Genomic DNA, 18,469 nt, shown 5'->3' with positions numbered 1-18,469 from the left:
CCTCTCCAGACCACAATAGAATTAAACTACAAACCAGTAAACTACAAACCAGATAGCTGGGAAATCCCAAAAAGCTTGGTGATTAAGCAGCACACTTGTAAATAACCCGTAAGTCAAAGAAGAAATCTCAAGAAAAATGTTCAAATATTTGAACTAAACGATGAAATACAATTTGTCAAAATTTGTGAGATGCAGCAAAAGAAGTAGAGAGATATTCATAGCATTGAATGTGTATCTTAGCAAAGAAGAAAGATATAAAGTCAATTATGTAAGCTTCCACTTTATGAAACTAAAAAAAAAAAAAAAAAAAAGAAAAGAAACAAAAATTAAGTCCAAATTCAGCAGAAAAGAAATAATAAAAATTAGGGATCCCTGGGTGGCTCAGCGGTTTGGCGCCTGCCTTTGGCCCAGGGCGCGATCCTGGAGTCCCGGGATCGAGTCCCGCGTCGAGCTCCCTGCATGGAGCCTGCTTCTCCCTCTGCCTGTGTCTCTGCCTCTCTCTCTCTCTCTATGTCTATCATAAATAAATAAATAAATAAATAAATAAATAAATAAATCTTAAAAAAAAGAAATAATAAAAATCAGAGCAGAAACTAATGAAATTGAAAACAAGAAATCAATATAGAAAAGCAGCAAAACTAAAAGATGGTTCTTTGAAGAGATCAATAAAATCAATAAACATTAGCCAGATGAAGAAAAAAAAATCCAAGTTATTAATATCAGAAATGAAAGAGGGACATCACTGCAGATCCTATAGACACTCAAAGGATAAGAAAGGAATATTATGAACAATTCTTTGCCCACAAATTTGATAACTTAGATAAAACTGACCCTTTCTTTCAAAGACACACACATCTGGTAAAACTCATAAAAGAAGAAATAGAGAGTCTGGGTAATCCTATGAAATGACAGAGAGGAAACTTAAAGGCATATTACTAAGTGAAAAAAAAGTCAATATGAAATGCTGCATATTATATAATCCCAACTGTATGACATTCTGGAAAGGGTAAAACTGTGAAGACAGTACAGGGATCAGTGGTTGCCAGGAGTTGGGGGAGGAAGGAATAAATAGAGCACAGAGGATTTTTACAACCTATTCCCTATGCTACTACAATGGTAGATACCCGTCTGTCATTCTGCGTTTGTCCAAACCCACAGAATGCGGGACATAAGAGCGAACCCTCAGAACCATACCCTCCCCACATCTTACCTCTAAGGCTGACCTCCCCAGTGTGGCCTTCTCTTCTCAGCTCGGGGGCTTCTGGGGAGCCCCAGGGCTGCTCACGGCTGTCCAGCAGGACCTTTACTGTTTCTCCTACACCTAATTCCACAGGGTACAGCCTGGAGGGATGTGGATTTGACTTAAGGAAGTAAGGAGCAGCCATACTTCTGCCACAGTTGCTGTTTCCAATGAGGGCACTTGAAGTAGATGCTCTGTGTGCACAGATCCATCCACCCAGCTGTCAGGAAGTAGGTGCTGTTTTATGTGGAGGCACCTCAGTAAAAAAAAGTTTTTTAAAGCTTTTATTTATTTATTCATAAGACAGAGAGAGACAGACAGACAAGCAGAGGGAGAAGCAGACTCCATGCAGGGAGCCCAATGCGGGACTCAAACCCAGGACTCTAGGATCACGCTCTTGGCCAAAGGCAGGCGCTAAACCACTGAGCCATCCAGGGATCCCAAGTAAAGTTATTTCAGTTAAGTTGTGAGCTCAGAGAGCTCAAAAGTCCTTTTCATAAAAGGTACTTATTTCCTTGTTGAATTCCTTAGAATAGTCTGTGTCCCCCTCCTTTTTTTTTCTCTTCTTAAAAAATACTTTTTCTAAGGGCTAAAGATTGGCGTAAGTAAACTAAAACTGTTTATTTTACCAAAAGCCCTTTTAAGAAGCCTAATGATGAGGTTGGGTGAGACTAGTGCAGTGAGTGCCTAGGTCCCAAAAAGATCTGCCTGTGGACTGGAGAAAGCCAGCTGGGGAGACTGGGAGGGGGTGGGGAAGTCATTTCTCAGAGTCTCTAGAGGTAAAGACCGATGGCTGGATTTTGCAGTCATTAAAAAGCCTTCTCAGACTCCTTCAACATCCACAGACCTCACTTTCTCCTTTTATCATCATCCATAGGCATTGGAAGGAAAGATGGATCTTTCTAGATGCTCGAGGTTTTAAACAGGTCCTAGCATGCCTTTGTGGAGGCACCTTCCAGAATGTTAGGTACAAAAAAAAAAAAAAAAAAAAAAGCCTATTGTAATCTATGCACTTTGGGTGACAAGGCCGAGTGGGTCTGTCCATGTAACAAACATACCAGGCTGGTTCAGGTACTGATAGTGCGGGAGGCTGTGGGTGTGCTGGGGCCCGGGTGCATGGCAAGTCCCTATATTCTTCTCAATTCTGTTGTGATCCTAAAACTGCCCCCCCAAATAAAGCTTATTAACAACATGGAAAAATCGAAGGACAGCGATTGTTCAGACAAGAAACAACTCGAGGTACCCGATTTCCATCACTGTATGTCGCCACTTGGCATTTTCACTTGGGAAAGCTTAATGTAAAATTAATCTCGATGAATTCTGAAGTTTGGTTTTTAAATCAGCCGGTTCTCATGGGTTTTGAAATTAAGTGTTCTAAATCGAAAACAAAATTTAAGTGTTACACACACAGCCATTTCCCACAGGGAAGCGCCGCGGGAACTTCGAGGTGCAAGTGCAATCATTAAGGGCAAATTAGCGCAAATTTTAATTCATACGTGAAATAACTTACTGGATGTAAATAAAGCCCTTAACATGGAACCGTCTTTCTTTTCAAATGGCTAGTCGGTCGCTTTATTTTTATTTACTTTTTGAATATTTTATTTATTTATGAGAGACACAAAGAGAGGGAGAGGCAGAGACACACGTAGAGGGAGAGCAGGCCCCATGCAGGTGGCCTAGTGTGGGACTCGATTCCGTGACCCTGGGGTCATGCCCTGGGTCCAAGGTGGCCCTAAACTGCTGGGCCACTGGGCTGCCCCTGGTAGATCGTCTTTCTTTCTTTCTTTCTTCTTTCTTTCTTTCTTTCTTTCTTTCTTTCTTTCTTTCTTTCTTTCGATTACATATATTTTTAGTAAACTAGTATATCATAATAAAACAAAGAAAGTAACAGATTGCAAACAACTAAAACCTATGTCAACGGTATTAACTTAAAAGTATTATTGACATAACCGTGAAATTTTAAAGTGCCAATTTATTGCTATCTGTTGTTCAATAAGGGTACTTGTGATTTAAATAGATGACACATGATCAGGTGTCACAGTAAGCTAAAGTGTGCTTTTAAAAATAGGGGTGTTATTGCTTCTTCGTGGATGGACCTGGAGGGTGTGATGCTGAGTGAAATAAGTCCATTGGAGAAGGACAAACATTCTATGGTCTCATTCTTTTGGGGGATAGAAGAAATAGTGAAAGGGAATAAAGGGGAAAGGAGAGAAAATGAGTGGGAAATATCAGGGAGGGAGACAGAACATGAGAGACTCCTAACTCTGGGAAACGAGCTGGGGGTGGTAGAAGGGGAGGAGGGCAGGGGGTGGGGGTGACGGGGTGACGGGCACTGAGGGGGGCACTTGACGGGATGAGCACTGGGTGTTATTCTGTATGTTGGCAAATTGAACACCAATAAAAAATAAATTTATAAAAAATAAAAAAATAATAAAAACAAAACAAAAAAAACAAAAATAAAAAACCTCCAAAATTGTTATGATAGCTTTGGAAGCTATGTATGTGAGAATACAGGAAAAAATTAAAGATCTTGAAAGAAAAAATAAAAAGATAAATAAAAAGGGGTGTTATTTTGAAAATAACTTCCTAAGCCATTGTTAAAACTGTTTTTTTTTTTTTTGAGAATCAAAGAGAATTTTGGCCTAATGGTTGTTGTTGTTTTTTTAATTTATTTTTTATTGGTGTTCAGTTTTATAAACGAAGCAAGGCAACAGCGATGGATCCCGAGGGTCCCGGGGGCAGGGCCGCCAGCGGAGGAGCTCCGCAGCGCCCCCTGCTGGCCGCGCGCGCCGGGTCGGGGAGGCGGCCGCCGAGCATCCCTGCCCCTGCGCCCCGGGAGAGCCCGCCCGGGAAGACGCCCCCCGACAAGGCAAATTCAGATTCAAGACAAGAGGTGCGACTCCTCGGGCGCACTTCCCGGGGCCGCCAGCACCCACCGTTTGGATTCGGGAGGACGCGGCCGCGGCTCGTTTGCATGCACATCACCCACAATGCTCTGAGCAGCGCTGCCTGGGGCTCCTTGAATTCCGGGAAAGGAAGAGGCTGTTTTTCTCAACAAAGTTGTTCCATGTGTTTGTTTTTGAAATCTACGGTTTACCTATGAAGCTTGTGGTGCGGCACTCGAGCGTGAGCCTAATCGCCGTAACTGTAGAGACGGGGCCGCTCTGGAGACTTATATAAGCGGCAGCGCGGCGCTGCTCTCTGGCTGGTCCGAGTGCAGTGGTGCTGACAATTAATTGATCACAGCCAGTTACAGATTTCTTTGTTCCTTCTCCACTCCCACTGCTTCACTTGACCGGCCTTTTGCTGCGGGGGCGGGGAGGAAAGACTATTTTTCCCCCTATAAGCCGACCGAGGACCAGCCCTGCCTGGCAATTCCTTAAACACACCAGGGAGCGCCTTGTGCATGCGGGTGACCTGCCAGCGGGGCTGCCCCTGGGCCGCAGCATGCTGAGCGTTTGCGGGTCTGCGTGGGTCACGCTGAAAAGGAAGGTCCTCTGGTCTGCAGATTGTCTCTTGGGAAACAGGGAAAAACCAAAGGTTTAGGTAGTGACCTAGGGAATGCCCCGTGCCTCATGTGCCCCTTTATCCCCAGGGCCAGGTGTGCAGGAGGGAGGGCAGGAGAGCAGTGGAAAGGACACAAGCAAGTGGCAAAGTCATCTGCACTGCGTGCTCCTGTGTCACTCTGCAAGGCGAAAGCAACGTGCGCATCCGTGTGTCAGTTTGTGTTCACAGATGACACAGAGGAAGATAACCAGGAAATCCCAAGGTTCTTGGGGGCATGGCAGAGGTGCTGCTTTCCCCTGTTCCCAACCCTAAACAAATTGCCCACGCACCCTTGCACTCCTGTCTCGGTGGCTCATGGTATTAGCTCTAAGCCCTGGGTCCACCAAGCTTTGCTTTTCTACTAAAACATCGAGATTTGGGTATTGAAAAAAAAATCCCCTTTCTCTTTTCAAAATGCCAGGTTTTTGTTTGTTTGTTTGTTTTTCAAATCAAGATCATTTTGGCTTCAAACTATAGTGTGTGCAATGATAGCAGAATATACCAGGTAACGTTTGGGATATACTTATACTAAAAATCTATTGTTATCGTAGCATCTTGTCTTTTATCTGGCAACCCTCCCTTAGTCACCTGAGTCCTGGGAAGGATGTAACCCTGAACTCCTTTCTTTCTGGAGTCATTCTGTTACTCTGGGCTGGCCGTTCATCATTGCTTTGCAGGTATTATTATCTGGTTAGGAATCCCCAGGAGAGGAGATACCCGTGTCATCGAGACTGACAACACTGTGTAGTCATTAACCTGTGGAATGGGTTTTCCTAGTGTCAGAGAAATTAACTCTGCTCTGAAGTTTCTTAGTATCATGGGTTACATTTATTCCATCACCAATTTCTTACGTGCCCTGAACCCTGTCTCATTTTATTACCTACCTACCTAGAGTTGCATTCGAAGGCCGTGCTTCCATTGATTGGGACACCACAGCAATTGGTGTCATGGCCTTGTTGCCATGGTTTCTTTGTCAGTTTTTTAAGATTATGTATTATTTGAGAGAGAGAGAGAGAGAGAGAGAAAGAGAGAGAGAGCAAGTATGGGGGGAGGGAGGGAGAGAATCCCAAGCAGACTCCCAGCTGAGCATGGAGCTTGACACAGGACTCGGTCCCAGAACCACGAGATCATGACCTGAGCTGAAATCAAGATTTGGGGGCTGAACTGACTGAGTGACCCAAGTGCCCCATTTTGTGGGTTTTTCACTGTGGGGTAGCAGAGAGAGCTCTTGAAGAAGAAAGGTTGTTCTGGCCCCACATATAATGCACTCTCTGGTGGGTGTTTTCAGAGCTTCGGTTTCTTCATTTGTGAAATGGTAACGTCTGCCACACTAACCTGAGGTGTAAAGAACACCGTGAAGTAAATAATATGAAAATATTTTGCAGCTTATAAAGCACAATACAAACGTATGGGGTTTTCTTTGGCAGATGTAGAGCAATGGCCGTGGCCAACAGACCGCTGTTCTCTCACAGTATCACTTATTAATTCTTCAGATATGATAATCCTGTGTTAATTGCTGGGGTATGATCATAACACCATCAACTGGCTTCAGCGATGCCCTGTAACTAAGGAGGTTCACCTTCTATGTGTATATCCCTTACCAAGGAAGCCGGGTATGTAGGAAAGGGTGTGGGATCTGGATTGAGAACACCCACCGGGAGCCCTTGGTCTCTCTAAGTCCTACGGTGCTGCTCTAAGTCCTAGGGTGCGGCTCTAAGTCCTAGGGTGCTGCTCTAAGTCCTAGGGTGCTGCTCTTACCCCTGCCTTAGCTCTGTGTGGTCACCTGGAGACTGCACAAGAGGTATTCATGGAAGCACTAGGGAATTCCAGTGTGTTCTTAAGGTACCTTGAATTACCTACACCTACGAGAACAAACCAAATAGCTTCCTTAATTAGATACACATTTGTGGCCATCACAGGGTATCACACCTTGCTTCTGGGGCTGTTAGGAATTATACTTCCATCTAGTAAAGAGAAAGGCAAATTGGTGTTATGACCCCTATCTTCAGATGAAAAGGCAGCCAAATGGGTTTCCCAAGGTTACACAAGAACACAAGGGCAGGACCAGAATTCCAAAGTGGCTCTGAGGCCCCACCTGGGGGTCCCACAGTATACTCTGCCCTTCTCCACCTTCTTCCCTGTTTCCAGACTCTTGGACTCGGTGTTTCTCCCTCCAAAATGTTTTCTCCTTGAGAATGGTAGCATCTCTGTCTTCAAAACAGCAGGATTGTCAACTTTGAAATGTTTCCTACTTTTGCCTAAGTGTTACATTATCAAATATCAGTCTCTCATTCTATTGATATTCAAAGCATTTTAAAATCCTTACATACCTTCAAAGACTTTTCCTTTTGTTTTTGTTTTGTTTGCAAATGACATAAGGAATGTAGAAACTGAATAAAACCCCGCTCTAAAATAGAACTACCCGACAATCCAGCAATTGCACTGCTAAGTATTTACCCAAAGGATACAAAAGTACAGATTGGAAGGGGCACATGTACCCTGAAATTTCTTATAGCAGCATTATCAACAATAGCCAAACTATGGAAAGAACCCGAGTGTCCCCCAACAGGGGAACGGATACAGATGCGGCATATATACGCAAAGGACTGTCCTCAGCCATCACAAAGAATGCAATGTTGTCATTTGGAACAACGTAGATCGAGCCAGCGTATTGTGCTAAGCGAATAAGTCAGAGAAAGACAAATGTATGATTCCAAATTCACATGTGGAATTTAAGAAATGAACATGGGGGCGGAGGGAAAGGGGAAACAAACCATAAGAGATTCTTAAGGGTAGAGAACAGAGTTGATGGAGGGAGGTGGGTGGGCTAGATGGGGTTAGAGATTAAGGAGGGCGCTTGTTGAGAGAGCACTGGGTGCTGTATGTAAGTGATGAACCACTGAGTTCTCCCCAGACCAATATTGCCCTGGAAGTTAACTAACTGGAATTTAAATAAAAATTGGAAAAGAAAGGGGGGAGGGGGTGGGGAGAGCAATTACTGGCGTGTAGCAGGTATTCAATAAATATTTGTTGAATGAAAAAAAAATAAACCCCACTCTATTAAAAAGTGGGAAAAATAAAAGCTTTATTCACCCCACCTCATTTCCTTTCCTTGATATCTCTATATAGGATATATATATATATGTCTTCATCATCTCTATTTGATTTGGGGGCGAGGTGGGGAGGGTCTGTATTGTCTTCTCCAAATTCATTATTAGCTCCTAAAGGTAAAGGACTATATTTAATTTTTTTTTTTTAATTCTCAGCTTTTTTCTCAATGATACCAACACTACTTGGTAGTCTTGACTTTTTAAATGTTTCAGTAGATATGTTGGCAAATTGAATTTAAATAAAATTTAAAATAAAATGTTTCATTTAATCTGTAGAAGGGGGGTTGGGGTGACTGGTTGACAGGCACTGAGGGGGGCACTTGGATGAGCACTGGGTGTTAGGCTGTATGTTGGCAAATCAAACTCCAATAAAAATATATAAAATAAAATGGAATTTAAAAAAATCTGTGGAAGGGGCAGGTTTGCAAAAGACTATTCAACGAACTCCAATAAAAATATATACAAAAATAAAATAAAATGGAATAAAAATATCTGTAGAAGGGGCAGGTTTGCAAAAGACTGGTCAATGAACTCCAATAAAAATATATGCAATAAAATAAAATAAAATGGAATTTAAAAATCTGTAGAGGGGGCAGGTTTGCAAAAGACTGGTCAACGAACTCCAATAAAAATATATACAATAAAAAATATATATATACAATAAAATAAAATGGAATTAAAAAATCTGTAGGGGTGCAGGTTTGCAAAAGACTAGTCAAGTGCAGTAGTGAGAAGGGGGGAAAGAGTAGAACAAGGAGTTCGATCTGTAACTGACTGTGAACAATCAATTGAGATAACTCACTACCTTCGGACCAGCCGGTAACTAAGGCTGAGGCTCGCGGTATTTAAAGCTTAAAGATTTGTTCATTTTTAGCTTATAGCGATATTTCGGATATTATTTATAAATAAATCATATTCATAGTATCGATTACACGCATCCCCTGAGAGTTCCTCAGCACGTCCGGTTATCGAAAGACAGCATAAATATATCTAACAACCACTATCAGAGGCTGCTGAGCATCCTGGGAAAAATGCAAATTTAGCATCTAGTAGCTAGGGCGTCTCCGTGGGTCCCCAGAGGCTCCGGCGCCCAGCGGAGCTGTCCAGTCGGCGCTGGCCTTTCTCCGCTGCTGCGGGCCCCGGCGGAGCTCCTCGGTGCTGGCACAGTCCGCTACCTGCACCACCGTACCCCCGTTGCATGCTGCTGCTTAGGACTCAAGAATTAATAGAGAAATGCTTTTCCTTTTTTTTTTTTTTTTAAAGATTTTATTTATTTCTTCATGAGAGACACAGAGAGAGGCAGAGGGAGAAGCAGGCTCCCTGCAGGGAGCCCAGTGTGGGACTCGACCCTGGGGTCATGCCCTGGGCCGAAGGCTGCACTAAGCCGCTGGGCCACCCAGGGACCCCCAGGACTCAAGAATTTCTATTTATTTATTTATTTATCTATCTATTTATTTATTTATTTATTTATATTTTTATTTTTAATTTTATTTTATTTTTAATTTTATTTCATTATATTATTATTTTTTCTTTTTAGGGCTCAAGAATTTAAAGGGACATAAGACAGGAGCCCAAGGTCAGAAGCAAGGAGGATCATGCGAGGCCAAGGGAACAGATTCCTGCGCGAGTGTGGGAGGGGCACACCTGGGGAAGACCCAGTGCGAGGAACAGAAGAGGACAGTGGGGAGGCCCCGGGAGCTGCAAGGGTGGGAGTGTTCTGGAACAGAAGCTGCAGGGCAGCAGGGGTCGCAGCTCCTTTTTGCTCCCGCAGAGCAGGCCCAGCCCAAGGGGTGCAGGCCGCTCCTTCGCCCTGGACCATCCCCGCCCCTGGGTGCCGGTGGGAAAGCAGAACCGCTGCCTGGTGCCTCTTGGTGCCCAGGACAATGCCCTGCACGTAGCAGGGGCTCAGTCGATGAGATTCCGGAGAATGATCGGTCAGTCTTCTTAATTTTGAAGAGGAGGAAAGAGAGTAAGAGTTTCATGAATTAGAGGCAACCCCTGAATGGCTGTTGCTTTCTAGCTAGATTCTAGAATGGATTATCAAGGAGGTAGATACATCTTGGGGTACCAATATCCCAATTACCAAGAAGTCAGCAAGAAAAAGTTACACGCTGAAATAGTTAATTTCTATCTTTCAACTGGTGTTTGACCCCGTTGATGGCATCTCTTACTGGGCCTTGGGTGGGGAGGGATGGGTGGGCTGGAAGTGATGCAACACGCAGGCTCAGAGGCTGCTGATAGGCATTGGTGCCGTCCTGGGAGGGTGGCTTGTTCCTTGGCCAGATCCTGGCTGACCTGTTTTCCTCAACTACGTGGATGAAGATGGCACAGCAGCTGATTGCTGCTGTGAAAATCAGGAAGACGCTAGAGACTTACACCATGGGCTCCTATCCCATTATCTAGGGCCTAGGTGCTACCATCTACTAGCTATGTGTCTTTGGACAAGTTACTTACCTTGTTTGAGCGTATTTGTCACCTAAAATGGGCATAATCAGAATATTTTGTAGCACGTTGAGGGGGGCATTAAATGGGAAGCCATGTGGAGAGCTGAGCTCGGCATATTAAAAAGTCCTACAAAAGGGGTGTCTGCCTTGGGCTCAGGTCCTGATCCCAGGGTCCCAAGATTGAGCCCCGATTCAGGCTGCCTGCAGACCACCGAGTCTGCTTCCCGCCGTCCCCACCCCCCCGCCATGCTCTCTATTGCTCTTTCTCTCTCTCTCTCAAATAAATAAATAAAATCTTAACCAAAAAAAAAAAAAAAAAGAAAGAAAGAAAAAAAGAAAAAAAATGTCCTACAAGATTAGCTCTCAAGGTTCAGAAACATTTGCCCTGGCTGAATAGTCACAAACTAACAAGAAACAAATAGATACAAACTAACAATATAATGGACACAAATGAACAGAGCTGAAGTTCCCCTTTTCAGTTAAAAATTTAAAAAGCAAATCTGAGCGGATAGCAGATTAGAGACTCTCACAAAGTAAAAATGCAAATACCGGCTTAGTTACACCAAGGTTGGCTGTCACTGTCCCTCTTAGGTAGGCGCGGGCCAGGTGGTGCCCAAAGCCCAGGGGACAGATTTAAAAAAGACAATATGGGCAGACTGGAGTGTGGTGGAAGGGGATGGTCACCAAGGCCATGATGTACACTTCCTCACACATTCTTGACTTCACAAAAATGTTTTCTACTTAACAGGGTTCAGCATGAGTTACCGCATAACCTAGAACTCACCTCCTAGGTATATACCCCCCAAGAGTTGCAACCATGTTCTCAGCAGCTTTCTCTTTTCTTTTCTTTCCTTTTCTTTTCTTTTCTTTTCTTTTTCTTTTTTGTTTTTTGCTTTAGGATTTTATTGATCTGAGAGCAAGCGAGAGCATGAGTCGGGGCAGAGGGAGAGGGAGAAACATGCTTCCTGATGAGCAGGGAACCTTGGTGGGGCTCCATCACGGGACCCTGGGATCGTGACCCGAGCTGAAGGCAGACACTTAACCCACTGAGCCACTCGGGTGCCCCCCCCCCCCCCAACCAGTAGCCCTTTCCACAGTAGCCGAATCTGGAAAGGTCCATCAAAGCATGAATGGATCGCCAAAACATGCTGTGTCCCTATGATAGAAAATTATGCAGCCCTAAGAAGGAATGACACCTGCTACCACGTGGATGAACCTTTAAAATATCACACTAGGTGGAAGGAGCCACACTCAAAAGGTCATATCGTGGATGATTCCAGAATGCGTGAATCCACAGAGACGGAACGCAGACTGGTGGTTGGTGGGGCTGCAGGGATGATCGCTTAGGGAATACGGAGCTTCCTTTTCAGGTGTTGGATAAGGACAGAGGCGGTGGTGGCACAACATTGTGAATGTGCAAAATGCCACGGAATTGTACCCTTAAAATGGTTCATTTTAGTTCTGAGAATTCGACCTCAATTTTTTTAAATGCTTTCAACTAACCCTGTCCGTTAGATTGGTTGCTCCTGACCCGTCTGTGAAGGCATAGGATCGGCGATGTTTCCTCTAGTCTTAGGGCTGAGACACGCAAGGCCAGAGGTGGTCTGGGGGCCGCTCCCGTGGGCCGCCAGCCGGGCAGTGGCCGGGTCGGGGCAGTGCGTCCAGACCCCAGGCCCCACGGCCCGACGCCCGCTGGCACAGGAGGGGGAGCCGTGTGTCCTGCTGGTCAGAGCCCTCCCCGGGGGGACTGCGCAGCCCCGGGGCTCTTGTGGACAGATGGCCCTGCAGAAGGCCGAGGGGAGTGCGGGGCCATCTCTGAGGTCTGTGCTCCCTTGGCCCTTGGCCTTGCCACCTAATCTAGTGGCTTCTTACTGTCATCTTAAGTAGACCGTGGAGGTGCTCGCTGGCAAACCTTTTTGACGCTCCTGTGAGTTGCCCTTGACTTTCTCCTGTGTGACTGCCTCAGATCCCAGGGAAATAAGGGAATAACAACAGCAAAACTGGGGGGTGGGGGGATGACATTTCAAATCGTGTGAATTTGAGAAACTGGTACACAGAGAAGTCTTTTTCTTATGACCCACTGCCACCCACCAGTACAATTAGTAGGAAAGTCTCTGCTTAGGCCCCTCCTGCCTTTGAACTGGGAAAATAAAACTAAGTATCAGCAACAACAAAGTGAAATAAAAAGACACCCCGGCCAGGGCTTCTGCAGTCCCAGGGGGCCCCGGGGGCACCCAGTGGGCAGACCCTCGTGGGCCAGACCAGAGACGCTAAAGCTGTTTTCTCGGAGTCAGGAGTTCGAACAAACCGTCACAGGCAGTTTGGGGTGGGAGGGTGGGAGGCTGCGACAACAGGCATGGAGTTTGCACACTTCTGGAGGCCGGAAGTCCAAGATCTGGGTGCCAGCCGGCTCAGTTCTTGGTGAAGACCCTTCCTGGCTTGTGGACGGCTGCCTTCTCCCTGTGTCCTCATGGGAGGGACAGAGAAAGCTCTGGTCTTCTCGTCAGGACATAATCCAACGACCACAGAGCCCCTCGCCCATGACCTCATCTACACCCAATCACCTCCCCAAAGACCCACTGCCCAAAGCCTTCAGGGGGGTTAGCGCTTCAACATACACGTTTTAGGGAGATCCAACATTCAGTGCACAGCACCGGTTCTCGCTTGGATTTGCTTTTTCTGAATGGATCACTGTCTGGGCTGGAGGGTCCCAGAAGCGACACTGTGCCCACCTGGGTGCTCCCTGCTGAGGCCCCAGACTGCAGGTAACTGTCACTCCCAGGCCCACGCCAGGCCTGGAGGCCCTGAGTCCCCGCTGTCATGGCCTCGTGGACGCAAACCTGGGGTCCCCTCTTCCTTGAGAACCTGCATCCGTGGCTTGGCAGGTTTCCTCTTGACCCTTCAAAACTCCAGGGCCTGGGGCACCTGGGTGGCTCAGTGGTTGAGCATCTGCCTTGGGGTCCTGGGATCGAGTCCCGTGTCGGCTCCCTGCATGAAGCCTGCTTCTCCCTCTGCCTGAGTCTCTGCCTCTCTCTGTGTGTCTCTCATGAATAAATAAATAAAATCTTAAAAAAAGAAAAACAAAAAACTCCTGGGCCTGCCTGCACCCTATCAGGGTATCCAGGCTTTGGCAGGAAGAGCAGACTCAGGTGGGCTTGGAGCCCAGCCCCCAGGGAACTGTCGCTGCTTCCAGGACCCAAACTACTGTTGGGATGAACAAAGGGCTGTGGTAAGAAATGTGCCATAGCAGGTGTCCCTGCGGGGGTGCTCCCACGGGGCCGAGGAAAACCAGGAAGACTGGCCAGCTGGGCTCCACCTGGCACAGGAGTGAGGGGGACCCACCAAATGGAGTGCTTCTGTCTGGCCAGGCAGCCACGTACCCAGCAACCAAACTCAGCCCAAATTCCAATGCCACACTGAAATCTCCAGCTTTTCTGAACGAATTCAATTTTTAAGACTTTGTTATACTCAGGGCCTCCTCTGTGCTAGTTTGTTTCTCGTGATTATAGAACAGGCAGGAGGGATGCTCAGTCCTTTAAGCCTCTGCCTTCGGCCCAGGTCATGATCCCGGGGTTCCTGGGATTGAGTCCCTCGTGGCTCCTTGTGTGGCGGGGAGCCTGCTTCTCCCTCGGCCTGCAGCTCCCCTTGCTTGTGCTCTAACAAATAAATAAAATCTTAAGACAACGACAACAACAACAAAAAACCCAGGAAAAGCATAAATGGGGTTTTACTTAAGTCTGCAGTTTCTAACTGAGTCCAGCCCTTGGAAGCCTCTCCTTTGGCCCACATTGTATTGCCACAACAATCAGAATTAGACCCAACATTTATTTAAATTTTTATTTATTTATGATAGTCACACAGAGAGAGAGAGAGAGAGAGAGAGAGAGAGGCAGAGACACAGGCAGAGGGAGAAGCAGGCTCCATGCACTGGGAGCCCCACATGGGATTTGATCCCGGGTCTCCAGGATCGTGCCCTGGGCCAAAGGCAGGCGCTAAACCGCTGTGCCACCCAGGGATCCCTAGACCTGGCATTTAAAGAGTAGGAGATTACACATTAAAATTCTGGCTTTTCTTAAAAAAAAAAAAAAAAAAAAATCAGAACAGTAACAGCAGGCCCAGATTCCCATAGGTAACAGGTACCCCCTTCAGGTGGGGCAGACTGTCAAGTGTGCCCTGGTCACCACCACTCCCTATCGCCCACATGCAGCCCCTTTGGGGTGACTCACCTATCAGGCCCTGGCACGCTGGAGTTTCCAACCACTGACCTTGAAGCGCCCTCAAGGCTCTGATTTCCGGGGCGGACCCTCTCGTAGGGGGCAGGGGAGGGAGGGCTCGGGATTCCTACAGGCCTGTGATGCAGCTATCAGTTTTCACTCCAACCTGAGCTGAGCTCACCCTTCCTTTTTCTATATAAGAAAAGCTGGAGAGAATACAGAGGGCTCCTTTCCCCCAGGATTCCTTCGGCAAGCCACTGCCATCACTTTCTGGAAGGTCCCCTTCTCCATCTTACCAGCAAGAGGGCCTCTGTCCTTCCCTTTCCCTCTGGCACAGTATCTCCGTCATTGACCCTGCTGAGTCGTGGGGAGCTGGGCTCACTCTGGGGCCATGGCTGAGTGCAGGGCGAGCTGTGGGAGCCCATGGTGGGGAGCGGCGTGGGGCCCTGCCCTGCCTGGTCCACCCAGGGCTCTGGATCCGTTCATTCATTCCCACAGTGTTTCATGACTGCGTGCTCACACCCAGTGCTGCCCCCCCTCCCCATCTCATTGGCTTTCCCACGCCCTGTGCCAGGCACCCTAGCCGACTGTCATGTGGGACCTACATGGATTTAAAGGGGAGACGCCTTGCCCTAGTCACGTGCCATGGGATGCACTTTCAATGCCTCGGATTCATGGTCACAGTCATCAGGTTGCTGCAGCAGCGTGCCCTTCGGTTAATGCCACCCCAGCTGAAGGGCCCTTGGGAAGACCCGGGGTGAGCACACCTGTACCTGGCAGCTGAGGTTAGTGTTAGGCCACGTTTGTCCCTGTGCTACGGGCCCACATCCTTCACCCCAGAGCCGGTCCATGTTGATGGGGGATGGAGGAGGAGGCGGCATCGGTGCTTCCTCAGGCCCCGGGGGGGCCGGGTCAGGGCAGGGGGGTGTCACTGACCAGCTCTGTGGGCCCCTGTGGTTTGTGCTATTTGTGCTAAAGAATCCAGGAAAAGTCCGTGCTTCCCCCTCGCACGGACCCTGGGATGCTCAGGGAGGCCCTGAGAGCTCCTTCAGCAAGATCCCCATTTAAGCTTTTTAAAATTATTTTTTTAAGTTCTAGTATTTTCCAAGTCAGTTATTAACAGAAGCTGTTTTTAATGGAGCATTTATTAACCTCCTTTAGAAGTGCTCTTCCAGGGGCGTCGGGGGGCTCAGGGGTTGAGCAGCTGCCTTCAGCTCAGGTGCGACCCCGGGGTCCCAGGATCGAGTCCCGCATCGGGCTCCCCCATGGAGCCTGTTCTCCTGCTGCCTGTGTCTCTGCCTCTCTTTGTGTGAATCATGAATAAATAAATAAACAAAATAATAAAGAAAAAGATTTTATTTTTTTAAAGAGTAGTGTCAGCTTGGATTAAGGCTTCAATAAGTAAGTACCCCATGCCAGGTCCTGGGCACCCAGCAGGCACCCAGGCGGCGGCCCCCACGCTCAGCCTGCGGGGTCTGGGCCGCTTCCTCTCTCCAGGGCTCGTAGGTCCCAGATACACCGAGACCGTGGACGTCCGCGGTCCTCACACCTGCACACACCACGCAAACGACAGAGTCCTCCATCTGACCCCTTGTTGCCGCGTCTGCTGCATGAAAGCCTCGGGAAAAAGCAAAGGGTGATGACGACGGGGACAAGAGTCAGACAGGAGTGTGGGCGCTGCCCGCTGAGGAGCCAGCCGGGCAGACTGGGAAGGGCCTTTTTGGAGAAAATCGGGCACATCTGATCACGGACTGAGTACTACGTGGAATCATTCGTTTCGGTAGCTGTGCTAAGGAAAAGCATTCTCCGGAGTGCAGGGGTGAAAGGCCGGGCGGGCCTGGGAGAGGTCAGGAGGGAAGGAGGGGATCCACTTGTCCTAAGTGGGTGAGGCGCAAAGGGCGCGAAGGATACGCTTCTGGCTTCTGTGTATGCGGGAGGAGTTTCCTAATTAGGACCAAAACCTCAGCTCAGACACCTGGAGGTCACACCTGGCTTCTTGGGTCCTCTTCCCCCCCCCCAAATTCCCTCCACCTGGGAGCCCCCCACCTCAGCCTGCTAGAGCCAGTTCCCCAAGCGCAGCCCACCTCCTTGCAGCCCATCCCGGCTCCCTTGCTTTCCTACAAGGGAGAGGCAACAGCCCAGTCACTGGGGTCCCTGCACCCAGACCCTGCTCTGCACAGGCCCTGGGCTAGCCGACCCCCCATCCTTCCTTCCTCCAGCTGTAAAATGGGTACAGCAGTAGCCAGCTCACATATCACTTGAGCACCAGAGCCCCGCACAGGGTCTGGCTTTGCTCAGTGACCCAGAAGTATCAATTGTCACTCTGCTGTAATTTCAATCTGATCCTTAGTTAGCCCTGCTTGACATCATCAGTGGTTCCCCCCACCCCCATCCCAGAGTGCTCGGATAAGGTCAAATTCCTGACTTCCTGAGAGGCCCATCCTCTGGCTCACCTCCCCAGCCTCAGCCCTGCTTCCTTCCACCCTACCACTCCATGCCTGTCCTCCCACCACCGCTATGGGGAGGTCACCTCCTCCTCCTCCATAGCCCCCAGCCTGGGGCAGTGGGCTCTTCAGGTCCCACACCCCCCACTCTATACCTCACCTGGCCCCAGTCACATGGGCAATAATCCACTCCCTTGCCTGTCTCCTTCTCGGTCTACAAGCTCCCTAAACCTACCTGGGGTCCGTTCTTTCCCAGGGGAGTCTCCTTTCTGCAGATCCTTCAGTCAAGATACTCTTTGGCAATTTGGTTTCTAGATTTTATTTCAGAACCGAACACATCTTGACTTGTGCCTCAAGGCCTTTGCCTGGTGTTCCCCAAACTTCCAAGTGCATGTGAATCTCCTGAGGGGCACCTGGCTGGCTCAGCCAGTAGAGCATGCGACTTTTGATCTCAGAGTTGTAGGTTCAAGCCCCATGTTAGGTATAAAGATTACTTAAAAATAAAATCTTAAAAAAAAAAAAAAAAAGGCAAAACTTGTGATTCCAATTTATTAGGTCTGGGGACCAGCCCGAGATTCCGCATTTCTGACAATGATCCACGGAGTGCTAACACTGCAGGGCCCGGGACCACACGGAGAAGCAGGGCTTACTCCTATCCTTTGCTGGGCTCGAGCCAAATCCTCCCTGGATCTCAGCTCAAACATCTCTTCAGAAAGGACTTTCTTAGACACCTTGATTCAAAGGAGGCCACGTGTTACTCCCTCCGAGGGCCGAGGTGTCTTCCTCATGGCTCTGCATACATAGAGTGACATCTCCCGAGCTCGCCTGGAAGCCCCAGGAAAGGAACCACTTTGCTCTCCTGGCAGCGCTGGATGAGTGTGCCTCTTTGACAAAAGGCCTTCAAGCCCCGAACCCACCTTCACTCCTGAGTCTCCGAGTACAAAGACTCCAAGGGGAGGCCCGTGTGTTCTCCCAATGGAGGAGAACAGAAGGGGGTGTTGGAGACCTCCTGTTGCATTGGGCACACTGAGAACTTACCAGATGCCACCATCCTCCCACAACTCCCAGTCCGCCTGGGCCTGACTCACCTGGAAAGCAGATCCTTTAGAAAGGCTCACCGAAGCTGCCCCTCCCCAGGACCTGCCTCCTGTTCCCCTGCCAGCCCCTGCAGCAATCACACGTTACTGCTGGAAGAGCTGCCACCAGCTCCAGAATGCTCACCTTCCCCCCACTTTTGTTTCATTTGAGTGAGGAGCCGGCTAAGTGCCAGGGGAGGGAGGTGGAGACAGCCTGTGCTGGTTGAGTGGAACCACGGGTATGAAGCTCCCGTCACATGCCAGTCCCCCAGGATGTCTGTGTTGGGGCTGCACCAGCTTCCTGCCCTATCCCCTCCTCCCAGACCCCCTGAAAGGCTTGGGGCAGCCTCCTCAGCCTCTATCCCTGCCGCATCCCACCGGGACGTGCCACAGCT

Source organism: Canis lupus, chromosome 16 (genome assembly GCF_003254725.2).
Source record: "Canis lupus dingo isolate Sandy chromosome 16, ASM325472v2, whole genome shotgun sequence".
Taxonomy (NCBI): domain Eukaryota; kingdom Metazoa; phylum Chordata; class Mammalia; order Carnivora; family Canidae; genus Canis; species Canis lupus.
Note: the sequence above shows the minus strand (reverse complement) of the source record.